The following is a 16,235-nucleotide window of genomic DNA, read 5'->3' as shown; positions in this document are numbered from 1 at the left end:
GTTGAGAAAAGTGAGAGAAAGAAAAAGGGGGAACTCCCAGACTAGTTTGTGTGTTTCCCTTCTCATGAGCATTTCAACCCAGTGTAATTTAGCTGCCCTGAAAGGATGTTGGTGCACTAGAGAGCCCTGAGAGGATGATGCCATGAAAGAATACTAAGTGCTGCAATATTGCTCATACTGATTGCCTGTGTATCACACCTACAGTTTTATATGACTAGATCTAGGATTTAAATATTTTTTTTCTAATTATTTGCAGGACAAAAAGACACATAGGTTTCACATTTGCTTGTTGATTCTCATGTAGTTCTTCACGCTTAAACAGAATTTAGTGTAGTTTTGCTAAAATCAACAATTTCAGTAAAATTGCTTGTTTTAAACCTCTTTCTAATGCAGGGGCTAATTATCGGCACTACCTCAGTTTACAATTTTCAGCAGTCTAACTAAGCACAGTTACTGAAATTACAGTGAAGAAATAAATATTGTGTGCATATCTGATATGATCTGTAGCATTCAACTTAGGTCTGCCCTTTTTTTAAAGTGCTCTGTTCTTCTCTATATTATGTATTTTTTTGCGTGCTTAATCTCTGTATAGGGAAACCTTGACTGCAGATCACACATACTAGGCAGCCTTCTCTCTGAACAGGCCACCTCAAAATGTTCTCAAGTGTAGTATGTATGCTTTGGTTCTGTCTACTAGAAGACCACCTCTATTATGTAAATTACTTCTATAAATCCCTGAAGTCTTTACTTGAGGCAAGTTTGATTCCCCATAACTCACATTTTTATAAATTATACACTGGACCTTGCAAATCTTTGTGTGTCCTTTAGGCACCATACTGTTTGACCTGATTTGAGCTGGGCCCAGTTCTAAAGTCCTGTTTAATTTTGTTTTAGAAAAGGATTGCAGAAAATCCCTTCCACTGACTTTATTTCTGAGTTTTTGCTGCATTGGGAATATTGTCTGAGCTACAAATGAGCAGTGACTTTTTGACTAGAGTCCATGTTTAGAAAGAGCAGAAAAAATTAATTCATAAAGGGTACATGCATATATATGCATGTATTATAGAGTTATAGTAATATTGAATTTTCTTTAAAAGTACTGGTTTCTCTTTAGAGAAACTGACAGCAAAAAAGACTGTTGTGACATTGCTTTGTGATATGGGCATCTTTCCAGCTGCAATGAGATCCCTTTAATTGAACTGGGAAAATAAGTGTATTCTACTAAATACAGACAGGCTACGATGTGGCCTCCAAATTTCATGAAAGGATTAATGAGAAATAGTCAGGTCAACAGCCCACATGGGGAAAAATGTAGATTTTGGAACTCTGGGAGACTTGGAATAGAAAAGTTTAGTTTGGGGTAAAACACACCCTTTCATTGAACTTTAAGCTGGTTTGAGAAGCCTCTGTTTACTCTGTCTGAAAGTCAGAAAACTACTTCCCAAATCATATTTGTTTGAATGAATTTAGGATTCTCAGTATTCCGTAGAACAGTAATAGTAACCAAATACCCCTATCACCTGGAAAGTACTCGAAAATCCAATAAATGTGTTAGTGGTCTCAATTAGTAGCAGGCTGAGATTTGCATTATGAAAGTTACTGCTACAATAAGTGTTTTTATTGTCACATTCTGAAGAAAGAAATATTCACAGGTGAAAGGTTCGTGGTAAGGCAGCCCTTTGTCATTGCTGAATAATGAAAATAGAATGTAACCAACTGGCATCCTTAAATGGTTTCTCAGTTTTAAATTATGTGATCATACTCCCATAGGAAAGAACAAAAAAGTTTAAGTGTGTATGTATTTGTTATATAGGAGCCCCAAGTGCCTCTTTTTAAAGTTAAATGTTTTGAGGAAACTAGTGCACCAAACGAGTCGGGTATCAATCTGTTGCCGTCCTCTAAATAACAGGATACTGAAGGAGCCACTAAGTGTAGCCCATACGAACAGACTGGAGATTAATTAGATCAGCACTGATAGCTTGGTAAAACAGCAGCCAGTCAATACAGAACAACACCGCTCTTGTCTTTGTATCTATTCCCTGAACTACTGAATCAATAATTAGTTTTTTCAGGACATGATTTTGCTGTTTACATACCTGAGTTTGTTAAACAGTTTTACATTATATTACAGTCTTGAGACTGCTGCAATAATTTCAAAGGTCCTCAAGAAACATTGTATAGGCACTAATTAAGTCCTTTCAGGCATTTTCCTTTAATTATTTTAAATCAGAAAGCAAATACATTATATTGGATGTATTGTACAACTGTTCCATTAATTTACTAAAACCTTACAAATAAAACATCAGAGAAGGTGTCCACTAGAGGGAAGCCTCTACCATGGAAGACATTACTTGCCAAAGGGGAAGAAAAACCATTTTATGAAGGAAAATTTCTAGACTAAGAAACTCTGTGTTCAATTAATAAGTATACAGATATCTCACCGAAATGCAAATACAATCAGGTAATTTAAAACAAGCATCTTAAATGTTTAGACCAGTTCTGAATTTGTATAATTGTGGATTAAGGGAAGGCTGCTCTGATTTGCACCACTGAAGACTTGACCCAATGGGCTCCGTGTTCCAAGTGGCTGATAAAGCTTTAAATTAAAACTGAGTACTTGTATTCCGTGCCTGATGTCCTATTAAACCTGATTAATACACTTTGAAATGGCTCAATTTCAGTAATTTGGAGCCCATCCTAAATCTGTTTTTTATTTGGTACTTTTAGGTCTTAGATAAGACTACCTGCTCAATTGGTTTGCTAAAAACCCGTTTGGAAAAACCACACTGCACATCCTGTGGTAAACAGTGCGTGTTTACAATTAGAATTAAGTCGTTATCATATCTACTATATCTACACATCTACATATCTGTCCTGTAGATTATGTAGCTCTTTTACATAGAAAATTTCATGAGTATGAACTTTCATACTTTCCTTGGCTATTTTCTGTCTGCTCTGAACATGAGATTTTACTGAAACAGAAAAGTGATCTAAGTCTCGACCAATATTGGATATTTGTAAATGTTGTGCTTGAAAAGGTCTTCTGCTTTTACAGCTCCTCCAACATCTAGGAAACAGATTGACTGATGGCAAAACATGAAAGAAACATCCCTGTAAAAGGTGACTCAGATTTAAGTTTGAATATTTCTTGAAAATATACTGACACCAGTTCTTAAATAGACTAATGACAAATTCTGCAGAGTCAGACATTCTGATTGCAGACCTGGAGGAAACGTACAATATTTATTAACAGAGTCTTTCTGCCCATAACATAATTGGTGGAGTGACTATGTGAAGAAAACTTTCGTATACCTACATTTGTTTTGTAGATAGGATAAATGTTTCAGTCTCCTGGACTGTCTATATTAGAAAGTCGTTTTGAGAGGGGATCTGGTTAGGACTGGGGCAGTAGAGCAGAGAGAGAAGGAGTCAGGACTTCTGGATTTTATTCACAGCCCTGACACACAGTTTATTTGCTGTATGACTGTGGCCAATTTATTTTCCTGACTGCTCCTGTTGTACCTCTGACCTTCCTATGTGCCTGCTTTTCCCTCGTTGTCTCCTGTAATCAGCCGACCTTAGTTTTCTGAGACTTCTCTCCTGTGGGGTACGCAGGTCATTGTTATTTTTGGGAAGGTGCCATTTAAGAAACACTGTTGCTGTCATTACCTAGGGGTGAAATTAATGATTTGAAAAAAGTTTGTGGTCTATTTACTTGAATGTTAAAATACAGTTGTTATAGTTTAATATGTCAGTGAGCAAACATGAGTTGCTCCATAACTGCCATAGTGTCCAGTGTGTCTGATCAAGTTCCCCCCACCCCCCGACAGCTGGATGAATTGTTTTACCTAGGGAGCAATGGGTGGTCCAGGAAGCGCTCTCGTCTGCTCTTGGGGAGCTGGACTCATCTTCACTACAGAGATGTTTAATAAAAATATTTGTTGAACAATGGCTTTATCTGAGTGTGTGATCACAGCTGTTTTATTTTAGCAATGTAACAGCAATAACAATTAAATCCATATTCCTCCTTGGATATTTATTTTCCTGAATTCATTCTTAGTGTGGTGAAAGAATTTGATGTGAATTGCTGAGTTAAAATAGAACTGCATGTAGTGGATTTCAGATTACTTGCATTACCTTTGTATGATTTTTCTATTACTTGAGACCTTAAAACATAGTATTAAAATACATACCACAGTGAGGCCACATTTTAAAATAGTCTAAAATTCTTCCTTCTAGTCTTTTCTAGTCACTATTTTTAATTGTTAACAATGTTCTGTTCTGCAAAGCCATGTTTGACTATTAGAAAAGCTAAGTGCCATCTTCCCATAACAGCATGTAAGAAAAATGTAGATTATGCATTTTGGTAAAATAAAAAGAACGGTCTCTTAAAATACCATGCAATTACTGCATTCAAATAAAGATAGCTCATCTCTAAATCTCAATTTCATAAAACCAGCTATTTCAGTGTTGCCAATGCGTTTTGTTGAGATGTTGAATAATGAAGATGACACTTTTCTATGAGCTTGCTTAGAAAGATTTTACTGCTGCTACTTGTGTTTACTTATAGGCAATTCCAGTGGTTGGCAGCTTGCAGTGAAAACCACTGCTAGTGTGCATTAGCTGTGCAGGCTTGCCCACAATCTAAAAAGGAAATTCAGTGTTGGTCAGTACAGTTTCATAAAACGATGGAGGAAACAAAGAGAAAGCTTCTGTTACTGATTCTCGGGTTTTCAATTCCTTCCTCAGATGTCCATCAAAGTACTCCAGTTTACTGCCTGTTGAATCTGATGGCATAGATGACCCTACCACGTCCTTGGGGAGGTTGTTCCAGTGAATGATTATTCTCACTGTAAAAAAAATTTATTCTTATATCAAGATGAAACCTCTCCTGGTGCCCCTTGTATCCATTTCCCCATGTGGCACCTTGTGAAGAGGGAACGTCTGTCTTCTTTGTAGACACCCTTTAAGTATTGTAATACTGTGATGAAGTTCCCGCTGAGCCTTCTCTTCTCCAGGGAGAAAAGACCTTAACTCCTTAAGTCTGTCTTCACAGGGCAAGTTCACCGGCCCTTTGATCATCTTCGTGGGCCTCCTTTGTACCCTCTCCAGTGTAATATGCCTTTTTCGTATTGCTGAAAACTTTGTCTTTTTCCAGCACTCAGGTTTCCTGCCTTCACTCTCCTTGCAAGTTTCCTCTTATTCTAGTAATGAGAGAAGAACTTCCTTTGTCCTAGTATCTTGTCACCTTATTCACTGAACTTGTTTCCACCTGATTCTTGCATCTCAGGAGTAGTATTACAGCTTTTCCATTGTGAAAGCATAATCTCATTCTCTTCACCAGTTACCTTCTTTCTGTTCTCCCGTCACATATCGCCTATAATTTCTCTCCATTCACTGGGTTATCTTCATGGGAAATGTTAGGGCTCTCATTTCTTAATTCTGCACTCATGGCAGCTTTTGACGCGGTTAATGTCTTCCTCCTTGAACACTTGTTCTTGTTTTGCTGTTGCTTTCATTATATCTCCTTCCACTCAACAATTTCCGATTTCTTCTAACCTATTTTATTTTCTCTCACATTTTCTTTTATGAGGGAAAGCTTTAACACAACAATAAGCAACATCTACTTTAACATAATTAATTTTTATCCCCACTAGAGATAATAAAAAGTCCTTCCTTAATTGAAATTAATGGATTATGCCCCCAATGCACATCACACTGTGTTTATATAATTTGATATATTACTTTTATTTATTTTTTATTTGGTGCTGTGATGAATGGTGTGAATTACTGTATTGTTGTAGTTATTGTATTCGGTTATTTTACTAGAGTCCTCTGCAGCAAAAGCCTCCAGAGTTTCATAGTTAACCATGTTTCTATCCTGCATGTATACCCTAATTCAGGTAATTGCTTTTTCTTCAGTCTTATACGACCTGTATCTCAGACTGACAGATTTTATATATTTATACATAAATTTTGCCAGCCTAAGAACTAAATATGGCTGGATCATGGCACTGGACAACTGTTACTGAAACAAGATAGGAAGTTGGAAAGATGTTATGCTGGAGGCTTCTTATGTTTAGTTTTGGATTGGTCTCAAGTAAATCCTTTAGTATTAATAAAATAATAAATAAAATAATTTAGATTTCTCATTAAGCCTCCTTAGGCAAATTTTTTTAAAGCAGTATTTCTAACAAAAGATAAGTTGTCAGCACTGATATTTCTGAAACTGATTTATTTGCCCTTTCAAAAATATTTTGCTAGTGTTTAGAAATGGTGCAAGAAATCGATTATTATTGTAACAAGTGTTTTCAGCCCTGCTTTCCTTCTGAAGTTGTCATTCTAACCTAGTGGAAGGCCAAGCCTTGTTTATGTAAAATGTATAAATGTTACAGGTTAAATCTCCTGTCATACTAAGTCATATGTGAAATACTGATTTTCTTTTTCTATGCAAAACCATACATTTTACATAGGAGCAAATCTGCAATATTTGCTAGAAGCCATCTCATTGAAATCAGAGAGGTTTTTAAGGGAGTTAAGCAAATTAGATATACAACTCAGCATTTCTGAAGATACTAGCCTTCCACTGACAGCCAGCTTCTATTCCCAATTCATTATGCCTCAGGTTTTAGGCCTAGGTATTTGAATTACTTGTATGTCACCTTTACTCTGACCAGAAGTTGGAAAATGAGGTTTGTGACTACATAGAAATTAGTAGGCTGTATAAAAGATTTTTAATGAAACACATTGTTTCACAGTTCCCTTATGCTATTATAATGGCTTTGACCTGTGAGAAAATTAATAAAACCAGAATCTGAATTGTTGAAAATGTATGCAGTTGTACTGTAGTTAATTTACATCTACTTTAAGATGTGTATTCACTGATAGTTAAACCTATGTCGTTGTTTGTTTAAAGAGTGGAATTAATATTAGCTAAATTTTAACCCTCAAATAATACTAATATTTAAAATGCAACAGTTAAGGCTTTCGCTTGTTTCTATCAAATTGTTTTGTTTGAAAGCAGTTGATAAAAATCCAATTTTTTCATTTATACACAGTTTTGTTTCATTTAAAACTGTTTATCCGGTTTTGACATACTGCTGAACTGGCGCTGCTCTTAGATGCCCCAAACTCAGTGAAATTAATTTCCTATTCATTTTCATAATGACAGTGAGTGTGTTATTCAATAAGAACAAATTAGGTTTGTTTTCAACTCTCCTAGAAGAACCTTGGCTCAGAGCAGAAAGCTTGTATGTCATCAAAAGGATCTGCCAAGCCTATTAATAAGGAAGAGCCACACGAGTTTTAATGGCACAGTGGACATAGCAACTGGTTTTTGCTCTGCTCAGCCATTCACAAGAGTATGTCATAATGAAGCTAAAAGCCATGGTTGAATATTAATGAAGGCAAACAGCCTACATTCTTCAGTCCTTAACTAGTCTTTTCCACATTTCATTTGAGTCTATTCCAAAACTGACATAAAACTAATAACCAAGCGGGAGCCATCTTATGTAACATTGTGTGATGCCCTCCTGTGACTTGGCAACTTACTTTTCTTTTTCCTTTGTTGCTGTTAACATGCATTTCAGAAAGTGCCATCCAGCACTGACTGAAAAAAACAGATGACATTATAGAAGATATGATGCAGTAGTAATCAAGAGAAACCAGAATGTAGGACTGTGGGCTCAGATGCTGGCTGAAGATCACTCAGTCTAGCCACAAATCTAAAAATGCACCACTGTATGGTAAAGCTGGAAAATCTCTAACATCTTGTCTTTTACTAACAGAAAAGAAGAAAGTTAAACTCATGGAAGACAGCTGAGATAATTTTGGTCATTTCTAGACATGTTGAATTTTCATTAGAGCAATTATTCTTTTAAGTATCTTCTTTTAAGTATCTTCTTAAACAGCTTCCATTTTAAAACATCATCCACCATGACTGGCTTTTCAAAAATTCGTTTTAATCAGTAGGGGTCCAATTTGGGAAAGCACAAAAATCTGCATTAAGGACTATCCTTGTTGAAGGCAATAGCTAAAACCATTCTTAACTTCAGGCATGTACTAAGGCTTCAGTCTGGCTTCAGTCATAGCAGTAAAGAAGTTAGAATGATTCAGGCATAGAGTAAACTGGAACTCAAAAAATCTCATATGCAGCTTTGCAGCCTCTCATCTTCTAAGAGAATGTCTTTGTGGAGTGGCAGAAAGGAGGGTTGTCTAGGTGTCACAGGTAGAAATCTTACATTTTCAGTTCAAAAAATTCCACAAAGACACTGTCAGTAAGAGGCTGTAACAGCAAAGTTTTTGTATGGATAATATGGTGCATACAGTGAGTCTACCCAGGAAAAACAAGACAAGCTATTAAAAGAAAAATAAGTTTTGGACAGCTAGGGGGTATAATAGTACTCTCACACAGCTGTGTCAATGGGCTCAAAGCAAAGGCTTCTGCATTGAGTTAAAAGACACAGTATGTTGTTATGCTTAAGTGTATTTTTTAAAAAATCCATCATCTCAAGCTGTGTTTTCTACGTGGAAGCTAGAAAAAGTTGAGGAATAGGCTGCCAAGGAGCAGCAAGGGACAACTGCTGCCTAAAGGACAAGGAGCCAAGCACGGTAACATAGCAGGCAGGGCAGGGGCCTCACCAGACAGGGCTTAGTTCCACACTACCTGACTGAGGTCAAGAAGACAGGCCTGGGTATGGGACTCAGGTCAACCAGGAGTCCAGATCACCAGAAATGATGCAGCAGGTCCAAGGTCAAGCTGGGAAGTCAATCCAAAGGTCAGGCCCAGGGATCACCAGGAAAGTCCGCAGCAATAAAACAGATCCAGCTGAGCTGGAGACAGGTACGCATATGGTATAGCTCTGACAGTGACTGAACTATTGAGATGTTCATGTTAGATAGGTGCTAAAGGCTGATCAGGTTCTTCTCTTGTTCCAAAAGCAAAAGGAAGCAAATATTTTTTTATCAACTTTTGAATGTTTGCTTTTCCCTATGGGCGCAGCTACCTCAGCTTTTCAGCATACATTAGAATTTCTATTCCTTTCCCAGTTTGTTCCCTTCCTTCTCTATATACCTAGACTGCTCCCTCCGCATTGCTTAAGGAGCAAACACATATTTAGAACTAACTTCATATTGCCAGGCAGGAAGTCAATGTCTTATTTTCTTTCCTCTTGTACTGCTTCATAAAGGCCAGCAGCAAGCTAACACAATGAAATCAAAATGAGTAATTGCCATCTTCCTAATACCCAATATGAACAGATACAGAAGAGATAGTGACTAAATCTAGGGAGACTAGGCCGATGACTCTTGGGTCAAATGATACAAGAGCGACAATTCTAAATGTATCTTCTCGTGCACTGTGGAAGTTGGGCCTACTAGTTCAAGGTTAAGTTCTTAAAGGTATGTGTCTGTGCCAGACTCTCTGATTTCCTATAACTACCTCTGAAAATTTTGTCTTTATTAGCTTTATGGGAGGCCTCTTTTCCCTCTTCTCTGATGATAGTGAACTTCTCAGGATGGGGACTGTCTTTGGCTAGTGAGTAGATGATCTTAATGTAAGGTGATTTTATGTCGTAATGCAAGCAATGATAAAAGTACTGCATTGGATACAACTCAAAAGCAAGAAACTAGTTGTGAAAGTATCAGGAAAAAGTATGTAAGCTCCTTTGTGCATATACTAATTTGTTCTTGTTTGCAATGCTTAGAGAAGAAGAAAATTAAGCAATAGAAATTAAGCAGTATTTTATAGTGGTATAACTGTGAATGCAGTTAATTAGGACAGGGAAAAAATGATCCTAAAAATAATGTTGGAAATGAAGTCTGGTTAAATAGATGATAATGCTTTTGCTGGCTGTGTGACAAGCCCCAGTACAAGATGTCTAGTCTGTAGATTCCACCACTGAGTAACTCATTGCCATAATTCCTGTAAAACAATACAATTTTATCATTCTTCCAATAAAATTAACTGCAAACTGGGCTTGCAGTGCAGCATTTATGCTGGCCTCTGTGCCCCAAAGGTCATTGTATTGTCTGCATAAAATGTTTGAGTCATATTTGAAAGAAGAGTAATGGGATAAAAATGTCTTCGTTGGAAGTGTTTGCTTCCCTGGAGTGTAGGAGCTCTTGAGTACTTACTTAACCATAGTTCTGTAGCAGATGGTGAGCAGCCAAGCCACTATAATGGGATGAGAATCTCTAATGTCAACGTTGGCTTCACGGATGAAAAACACAGAGTTCTTTATAGAGCGAGGTCTTACTTTCGTCTGCAGCATAACAATAAGTGTTCAGCTGCATTTTAAGTAAATGGTTTTATTTCCTACAGCAATTAAAGCATCTATGTTAGGGTAATAAGAACTACCATCGTTATGCATAAAAATCTGGTTCTGCTGAAATAAAGACCACTTGATTTCAGTGGAATTGAGGCTTCACTAGTCCATTTAAATGTCAAATCACAATAGCAGGCATTTGTGCTTGAGCAGTATCAATAGCATTGTGGATATTCAGTGTATTAGCACTGACAGCATCAAAATTAGATGTCATTGTGAATGACAGCATATCAACATTCACTATATGGTTATCCTTTTGCCTAATGACTCCGTTTAAAAGTCGGTCATGGCAGTTCTACGAGAAAAATCATTCTTAAGTCTGAATCTATGCTTTTTTCCCCCAAAATAAACAATGCTAAAGGAGACAAGCTTATGCTGAGTCTTCATTCTACCATTTAAAGAAGAAACACAAAGTGGAATTCATGCAAAAATATCGCAACACTAGAGGCAGACTCAGCTGCAGGCCGGTCTTGCTCCCTGCCAAGCCAAACAGGGAGCGCTGTAGTCACTTTGACATGGAGTTCACTTTCAGCTTGCTGAGTCAGCTGAGAGCAGGGTATCCACTGTCCGCTCTAGCAATACAGCACACGATTTGGCTGTGAGAACAGGGTACATTGTGTAGAAGTGTTTTCTGAACACTTCAGCTCTGCAGATAACAGAACTTACCTGCTATCCAGCTTAGACAGGGCATGTGGTATGTGTAACTATGTCCTCTCACTGGGAAAATACTCTGTCATGAATAACTACTATTTTGTTCCTTGCCTATCAGCTGGAGTTGCTGTTTTCAGACTGTAATAAAATGCTTTATTCCAGCTTTGCCGCAGAAACACCTGCATTCCCACATCCTGTCACGCTCACGCTTACACACAGACACTTTCACTGCTGCCTCTAGTTTCAGTCAGGGAATGAAGCATTCTAACGTCAATATGCTCATGATAACCAAAACGTTATTATCAGTAATAAGAAGATAATTCTCTCTGCGCAAAATTTTTTTGTTTATTAACCAGCAAAATCACATCTTACCTTAGTATCTGAGGTGATGGGAAAAGGAATTATGCTTGCTGGATGAAATCTGAAATGGTTTCACTCTGAACCAGCTGGGAGTCACAGGACTGGAATGACTGGGTCAGGAGAGCAGAGACCATTCTGGTTTGGCATGAAAGAGAAGAGAGAGGGATATAAGGGACATGGAAAACATCAAGATGTCTGAATAAACAAAAGGGCTAGACCTCAGCTGGAGTAAATCGGAGAAGATGCAATGAATTCAATGCAATGAAATCTACTTGGGTTTACTCTAGGCCCACAAACTTTCCAGGGTTTGACTGATCTAAATCATATAGTGATTCTTTTAAAGTTTATCCCATCACTAATTATTTGGTGTATCTAAGGGTCTGACATTCACTTTGTGAGGCTTTTTAAGAACTGATTTTACCCAGAAACCACAGGATTCAGGGCAACGTTTTTTAGACTATTTGGTGGCAGTGGTGATTTTTTCTCTTTGAGGTTTGCTTTGTTCCACAGCTGTGGTTTTATTGGGAATAGTCTTCACTTAGCATCTGTTTTTTCATTGCCTGTTCCTGGTGATATTTGCTGAAAAACAGCATAGCATTTCCAAGTTGCAAGTGAAAAGTGTGTGCCCTGTCAGGAACCTTTCCCCAACCTTGTTAGAGTGCAGGTATGCTACCCAAATCCTACTCAGAGCTCTGATTTTATAAATAGTGGCCAAAGTACAAAAGACAAAACCTAAACAAACCTGAACATAAGTCTAAAAGCTATAAACCCAAACAGTCCATAAATCAAATGATAAGATTCCACAAGATGAAGAATTCATGAATAACAAGCATGTAAGTTCACTTGGTAGCATGTTGGAAATATGCCACCTCCTGCAACTGGTAATCAAATCCACCTGAACTAGTGGTTTATGGCTTAAATAATGTGAAATATTTTCCATCTACTGTATTAGAAGCTAGATTAGAGAAATCAAAAAGAAAGGTTTAACTACTCAAGAAAATAAGAAGCGAAAGTTGTGTTTTCACAGACATTTCCTTTGCAGTAAATCAACGCTTGCCTCCTTTTAGTGTCCTCTTCACTTATGGAGGAGGAGGTTACCTTTCATTTGTCAGAGGCAGCAAGATATTTCCGCTCTTGGAAATGTTGCCGTGAACTAGATGTGTCTCAAATGGAGTCTAATTTCTCTTTACCTTTCTAACGTTTCAGCCTTTGCTGATTCCAAAATAAGGAATTTTGAAATGTAAGTTCAGAAGCAAACTGTGTCCTTTCAACAGTTTCTCTATTTAGTCAAATAAGAACATCTGTGCAATTTTAAGGGAAACCTTCCAAAGTGTTAGTGATCCACTGATTTTTTTTTCAGTTGGCAACTGACATAAATAAATCCAGGTCTGGACCCACGCATGTTTTCTTGAGACTTCATTTTTTCTTTAGTCTCTAAATTTTTGCTTGTTGGTGAGAGATAAAAATCTGTCTGTAGAGGAATACATCTTATGGCTTAACTTTATCATCATGCAAAACTAGATGAAGGGCCCCTAACATAATGTAGATGAGAGCTTGAGCACAACTCATTCATAGAAGTTGCAAGTCTCCAAAAGAAGGCTGCAGCATTATTCTTAAAATTCATTGCTCTTTTAAGTCTATTAATCAGTAGTCTGAATGAATGCAACTGTTAGCACAGTATATTGTTTGCCATATTCAGGAACAGAATTGAAGCCATATTAAAATCTCCCATCATGATAGCAAAACGTAAGAAGTTGATGCTTTGAGGCTTTGAGCTCTAAACCACATCAGCCTCTAAGAACTGGAAACTGCCAGTGGTTGTCTTAGATAACCATAAGAAAACATGTGGTATCATACTTATCATTGCATGGTAACACATGTTTATTGATGATTTCTTGCTTGTAACTGGCACATTTTACTTAGCTATTTATTCAAATAGTTTAAGTAAACCCTTTAATCAGGTTCAAGTCTGAATTAGGTTTAATTGCCTCACATTTCCAGACGTTAGTTTTCCAGTGAACTGAATAAAAATATTAAATTGCATGCCTTGAATAAAATAGAGGCACAGGGTAGAGGCTTGCTCAGGATCCTTCAAAATAGCAGCATTTTTACATGGTGTAGGAGAAAGCTTTATTCCTGGTGTGTAAAGAGCTAAATACAAAATGTATTATTTTGAAAATAGGAGAAAAAAAAAAAAATTCCTCCTGCAAATTTTCCCCATAAGGAAAAGCAGTAACACTCCACAAGCTGTTCTAAATGTTGTTGCTTGGTGTTTTCTTAGACCTCTTAGAAGATTCGGTAGGGTGAGATGAGAGGGCGCAAGTTACCTGAAAACAGTTGCGGTAAATCTCAGTAGTATTTAAATTGAGGAAAAGGTCTGTAACACATTTTAGCATTATATGGATCAGTGACTATCAGGTGTCTTTGGAAAGGGACATGATATAAAGGGTGATATATTAGATTTGTATAAATTGCTTTCTAGTAAAAAACCCTACATCAAAGAAAACCTGATGATAGCAATGCAAATTGGTGTAATCTTTGGCATGCCAAATGCTCAATCCAAACCCAAGCTATTGTTTCACTTTGTTGGGTTCTGGAAACATATTTCCCAACCGTTAATTTATGTCATTAAGTACTGAATACTATATAAAAACAATACACAAACTTTCACAATTTAACTGAGACATGGTATTACTTCCCCCTGCAATGTTTATTTTAATGTCATAGCTTTTTCATGCTTTTGTAGAAGAGTGCTGCTGAGCACTGGGGGAAGCATCAGAGGAATGGCATAAATCAAGACTATCCCTATATTCCTTTAATTCCAAACATCAGGTTTAAAAAAAAAAAAAAAAAAGGAAAAGCAAGCTCCTTCTCTGTGTGGTGGCATGATGGGCTCAGATCAGGACAGACCAAAAGCTCATTAGGCTACATTTGCTCTTGTCCTCTATAGGACTAAACTTCTTCCTTTTACCTCTTTATATATAGACGTTCAAGTCTGGTGACTTAATTTCTAAACCATTATGCTGGGAGGGGCTCAGCCAGGTAGCATCTCTTCCCAGGCCTGCACACTATCTCAGTGAACTTAAAATGATGTCAGCATCTTCAGGTTCTGGAGACACAGAAATATCTTTGAGTTGAGCAAACCTGTCAGCTCCACTCTGGACCAAGCCCTTAAATGGCTAACTGTTTTTTTGTAAAAAACTTAATTTTTCTTCCCACAAAGTCTCTTCAGCTCATAGTGAAAGGATCACAGATGTAATAAAAATTTTCACTTCTAAATGTTTTTAACTCATTGTTTGAAAGATGATAGCTTCTGGTAGATACTGGAGAACAGAACAAGCATAGTGATACATTCCCAGAGTATTCAACTGCCAAAATTATTTTATATTCAGGGACTTTCTGAGCCAGAGAATCATCTTTGTGTTTAAAAGCCTTTATTAGATGTTTGTTCAATTGATTTGTTCAAGCTTTTGCAAGCCTTTGTGATCTTCCAGCATCCACAACATCCTGTGGCAAGAAATTCCATGAGGCAGTCTGTTAGTCTGATGATTGTGCTGCTATTGTGTTTCTACAATGCATGGAAATTAACAACTCCGTTATATTTTCCTGCCCATTATCTTAATACAGGAAATTACTCAGATATTGCTCAAAGCACTAAGCTAGGTTCTTGACTGATACAAATTGAAATCAATGGAACTACGGTAATTTATGAAATAGAATGGTGTTATTGCTGTGCAAGAGCAGTCTTGAGTTTGGGATTGAGGTCAAATTATTCCATCTGTCCACATAGTTTACCTACAGAAATTCCTATTAGATTGGCTTTTTGAGGACCCTGCCGGTACTTCCAGGAGGGAATAACTGGATGAGTTCTCTACTGTAGAGTGCTGACCTGCTGTCAGGACCGTGCCTTACCTGATGATCTAACCTACCCTGTCTGACTTTGCAGTGCTTTCAAATGGCAAATATACAGGACATAAGGTGACACAAAGTCTTTCTTAAAAAGACCCCAACATTTTTCACCCTAAGGACATATGACATCTGTAGAAAGTCCGCATTCTGGTTACTTGACAGTGGAAAAAAGAACATGTGGAGCTGAGTTTTTGGAGCTGGCTTCAGGCTACAGTATTCTTGGTATCTCTTAAATCTTACAGGTAAGTATAGAAATGCATCCCATTACACAGAACTCCTCCTTTCTGCTCTGGTTTCTTTAGGGTGGAACTTCCATTTCATCTTCATTACGCACATTTAGAATGTAACTTTATGTTCAGGAATCTTAAAGCCTTGAGAAGGTACTTTGTTGGGGCAGATTCTGTGAGAAGCTTCTGGAGGGCTCTCTTAGAAAGAACTTATGCATGAGACCAATGCAGATAGTCTTTCTAAAAGGAGTTAGAAGTGGGAAGAATGTATCAGAGTGGGCATCTTTTGAACAGCCCATACTTAAGGATCTCATGCAGGACTGCATAATTTGTGGATACCTCACTGCCAGTAGTACTTTGGCTGCAGCAGTGATATGTGTAATGCTGGCTAACTGCCCAAGGATGTAGCCTTCTTTCTGGGCAAATTTTTCAGCCTGCAACCATGTCTTGAAGAAGCTGTTGACCTGGATCTTATTTCAAAATTTATCTCGGCACCTACCTTTTAGCCTGGAAGTTCTGCCTTCTACTTTCCAGAAAGTCAGCACATATGTCCCACCTATCTTGTTTCCTCCCAGTTTTAATTGCTTTTAATTCTGAGTATCAGATTATCTTTTCCCATTATTTTCTCAGCAGACGGTTATTCATGGAAAAAATTGTTCCTGGTGTCTGGCTGTGGGGTGGATCATATTCCAAACACAAAGGATGACCTAGTTTCGGTATGTGATGTGGCAGTTTTCCTCAACTCTGACTGTATTTCAGTAGC

The sequence above is a fragment of the Chroicocephalus ridibundus genome, chromosome 4 (assembly GCF_963924245.1).
Source record: "Chroicocephalus ridibundus chromosome 4, bChrRid1.1, whole genome shotgun sequence".
NCBI lineage: Eukaryota > Metazoa > Chordata > Aves > Charadriiformes > Laridae > Chroicocephalus > Chroicocephalus ridibundus.
The sequence above is the reverse complement of the archived record's forward strand: the minus strand, read 5'-3'. Positions refer to the sequence as shown.